We start from the raw sequence: 4708 nt of genomic DNA, 5'->3' as shown, positions 1-4708 counted from the left end.
AAACTCCTTATGAGTTATGGAATAACAAAAAACCCAATGTCTCATATTTTAAAGTCTTTGGGTGTAAGTGTTTTATCTTGAATGAAAAGGATAACTTAGGAAAATTCGATGCTAAGTCTGATGAAGGAATCTTTCTTGGTTATTCTTCGGTTTCTAAAGCTTTTCGCATCTTCAATAAAAGAACCTTAATTATTGAAGAATCCATCCATGTTGTTTTCAATGAGATTTCAGAAATTAAGAAAAATGATCTTGATGATGATGTTAATTTTGATTCCTTGAATTTAAACGAAACCCCGTCTCCAACTAGCAACTTGGTTGCATCCACTTCCAAAACATCCTTACCCAAGGATTGGAAGTATATAGATGCTCATCCTAAGGAGCTAATCCTAGGAGACACATCAAAGGGGGTTCAAACACGATCTTCTTTTAAAAACTTTTGTGCCAACGCCGCTTTTCTCTCCCAAATTGAACCCAAATGTGTTGATGAAGCCATGAAAGATTATTCATGGATCATCGCAATGCAAGATGAATTAAATCAATTTGAGAGAAATGAGGTGTGGACGCTTGTTCCTAGGCCAAATGACCATTTAGTAATTGGTACTAAATGGGTCTTTAGAAACAAGCAAGATGAAAATGGTATCGTGGTTAGAAACAAGGTTAGATTAGTGGCCAAAGGTTTCAACCAAGAAGAAGGTATCGATTACGAAGAAACCTTCGCACCTGTGGCTCGATTGGAAGCCATAAGGATGCTCCTTGCCTACGCTAGTTGCAATAATTTTAAGTTATTTCAAATGGATGTTAAAAGCGCTTTTCTAAATGGTTTCATTTCCGAAGAAGTTTATGTTGAACAACCTCCTGGATTTGAAAACAATGGCTACCCTAATCATGTGTTTAGATTAACTAAAGCTCTCTATGGTTTAAAACAAGCCCCAAGGGCTTGGTATGAGAGACTTAGCTCTTTTCTCATTAAAAATAATTTCATAAAAGGCAAGGTTGATACTACATTATTTATCAAGAATTTTGAAAATGATTTTCTCATTGTTCAGATTTATGTTGATGATATTATCTTTGGTTCTACAAATGAATCTCTTTGTGAATCCTTTTCGAAAACTATGAGTCATGAATTCGAAATGAGTCTAATGGGAGAATTAACATTCTTCTTAGGACTACAAATCAAACAACTAAGCAATGGCATCTTTATTAGTCAAACCAAATATGCTGTGAGTCTGCTAAAGAAGTTCAAAATGAATAATTCAAAAGCCATTGACACTCCTATGAGCACCTCCACTAAGTTAGAAATTGATGAAAATGGAGAAAGCTTCGATCAAAAAACCTATAGGGGTATGATAGGAAGTTTACTTTACCTCACTGCCACCAGACCAGACATCATGTTCAGTGTAGGACTTTGTGCTAGATTTCAATCAGACCCTAAGATATCTCATCTCAAAGCAGTCAAAAGAATACTCAGATATCTTAATGGAACTACCAATCTAGGATTATGGTACCCAAAATCAGAAAATTTTGAATTAACAGCTTATGCTGATGCGGACTTCGCTGGCTGTAAACTAGACAGAAAAAGCACATCAGGATCATGTCAATTTTTAGGACATGCCCTTGTATCCTGGTCATCTAAGAAACAAAACTCGGTTGCCCTATCAACAACCGAAGCTGAATACATTGCAGCAAGTGCATGCTGTGCACAAGTTGTATGGATGAAAAACACTTTAGAAGATTACAAAGTGAATCTTAAAGATATTCCCATTAAATGTGATAACACGAGTGCAATATGCTTAACTAAAAATCCTATACAACACTCAAGAACAAAACACATTGATATTAGACATCACTTTATACGAGATCATGTCACTAATCATGATGTAACCATAGAGTTTATTGATACCAAACATCAATTGGCTGATATCTTCACAAAACCCCTATGTGAAGAACAATTTGATTACATAAGAAGAGAATTAGGAATGTTGATGTGTCCGAATACTTAAACTAGTAAAAATTATTTTTCGGATGTTATTACTATTACATGCCTTGACAATGCTTGATCAAATAACATTTTGCAATTTATGTGACAAACCAAATGCATGTAAGAAGTTCATTTTTCGGGTTGTATGCTAAAAATGGGATGTTCCCGTACACTCTTATGAAAACTCTTTGGAAAATGACTTTCCTCCGTCAAGCAAAAACAATAAAGTGATATTTGTGTCATGACTTCCTTTTTATGCTTGATAATGCTATCATGCTTTTTGTTGATGACAAAGGGGGAGAAAAATATGAATTGATAAACACTATGTCATAGCTGAACTGCCATAATCATATCTATGTCATAGTTGCAAATACTTGAGTGATGCTATAAAAAATGTTATGCCATCCTTGCATCACCAAGAGATATGTGAACATGTACTATAGTTTGCATCATGTCTTGATTTGATATTGTAAAGAAAATGCAAACTTACTAGAATATCTCAAATGTGAGCATCATGTAAAAAGTCCTTCGTTGCTTTATATGATTACATGATGAATGGTTACAAACACAATCATACAAACTTGATGATGTATGTCATGGCTTGACATAATTCTTGAAGAGATACATCATGATAGGCATCATGATGGGAGCATTGATAAGTTTAACTGATCTAACTTATCAATACGTCACTTGAATTCTTAGGTCTTGAATTCAAGGTTGACTTATCTCAACTATGGCATATAGATAGGGGGAGTTGAGGACAACTCCTTTATCAATTGATTGTCATCATCAAAAAGGGGGAGATTGTTGAATCTCGGATTTTGATGATGAAGTCAATTGTCATTTGTTATCTAATCTATGTGTTGAGATAAGCGTGCAGGATTAACTACGATGAGAGTAAGACAAGCAGCAGGAGTTGCGCCGGAGTCAAGATCATGATCACGTTGGGAGTTCGAGAGTTCGACGGAAGTTCGGACGGTCGTCGGAGGTTCAGAGAGAACAGATCCGAGAAGTCCAGAAGCTTGCCAAGCGAAGCTCGTCGGAACTCGCCAAGTGGATCGTCGCAAAGTCCAGGAGTATGCCGGATGTCCGCAGAAGGATCACCGAAGGTTGTCGGTTGATCGTCGGAAGTTGGCCGGAAACTCGCCGGAAGAAGCGATTGACGCATCGGAGCAAAGCTGCAGAAGTTGTCTTAGAGATATTCGTAGTTAGCACGATGATTAAGCATGAAAATGGGAGGTGATCCCATTAGCTTAATCTTGGGGCAATTGGGTCCCTGAAAAGATTCAAAGTGGGTCGAATGGAGTGAGCCATTCGGACCCTGATTGCACTAGGAGGTGCAACCGCCCCAGCCAGGAGGTGCAACCGCCTGGGCTGTGGGGTTGAGAGGTGCAACCGCCCCAGCCAGGAGGTGCAACCGCCAGGGTTGCAAGGCTGGGAGGTGCAACCGCCCCAGCCAGGAGGTGCAACCGCCAGGGTTGCAAGGCTGGGAGGTGCAACCGCTCCAGCCAAGAGGTTGCACCGCCAGAGCTCAAGTTTCGAGCTCTGCCAGGCGATGCAACCACCGAGCTCAGTCTTCGAGCTCTGGCAGAGTGGTGCATCAGCCTGAGCTCAGTCTCGAGCTTTGCCAGGTGATGCATTCACCAAGCTCAGTCTTCGAGCTCTGGCAGAATGGTGCATCAGCTTGAGCTCAGTTTGGAGCTCTGCCAAGTGATGCAACCACCAAGCTCAGATTTCGAGCTCTGCCAGGTGATGCAACCACCAAGCTCAGTCTTCGAGCTCTGCCAGGTGATGCAACCATCGAGCTCAGTCTTCGAGCTCTGGCAGAGAGAAGCAATCGGCAGAGCTCAGTCTTCGAGCTCTGCCAGGCGGTGCCACCTCTCCAGTCGAGAGGTGCAACCGCCTGATCCCAGAATTCTGGGATTTGATCGATTTGATCGTTTTGAGCTCGAATTTTGAATTGGGTTGGGGCCTATAAATACCCCACCCATTCAGCACTGAAAAGATACAGACCAATACCGAAATCTTGATCTTTTCTGTGATTCTAAGAGCTCAAAAGTGTTGTAAAGCCTTTAAGTCTCCTCCTTCTATTCTTCAAGTTTTCAATTGTAAAGTGAGGAGAGAAAGGTCTGTAAAGGTTGTCTCCTAAGCCTGTCAAAAGGAGAAGAAATTGTAAGAGGGAAGTTTGGCCTTCGCCCATTGAAGGAAGGCACCTAGTTGACGTCGGCAACCTCATCGGTGGAGGAAGCCAAAAGTGGAGTAGGTCAAGGCTGACCGAACCACTCTAAATCTCTGGTTTGCGTTTAATTTCGAGTACTTTATCATTACTGCAAACCTCCCTCATCACTACTGCTCTCTGCGCTTTCACGAACAAGTTCTAAGAGCTGTTCTTCCAAATCTGCATTCAGACGTAACTTCATATTTTCATACATTACAGCTTACGTTTACGTTTGATTCTGCAGAACTGTTTTCCGCGCTTTTACGAACGAGCTTCCTTGCAGTTTACGCTTACATTTTAATCCTATTAATAACTGCAATCTGTCCTCTACGATTTTAAGAACGAGTTTCAACATTTAGACGTAAATCGGCTTTCCTCGCTCAATCATCAGATTTCAGTTCACGTTTACGTCTTGATTTCAACTGCATACTGCCTTCTGTGAGTATACAAACGAGTTTCAAAGTTTAGACGTAAATCTGCGTCTAGACGTAAAACTGCGTTTAGACGTAAAT

Source organism: Musa acuminata, chromosome BXJ3-5 (genome assembly GCF_036884655.1).
Source record: "Musa acuminata AAA Group cultivar baxijiao chromosome BXJ3-5, Cavendish_Baxijiao_AAA, whole genome shotgun sequence".
NCBI lineage: Eukaryota > Viridiplantae > Streptophyta > Magnoliopsida > Zingiberales > Musaceae > Musa > Musa acuminata.
This window is presented reverse-complemented; position numbering follows the sequence as displayed.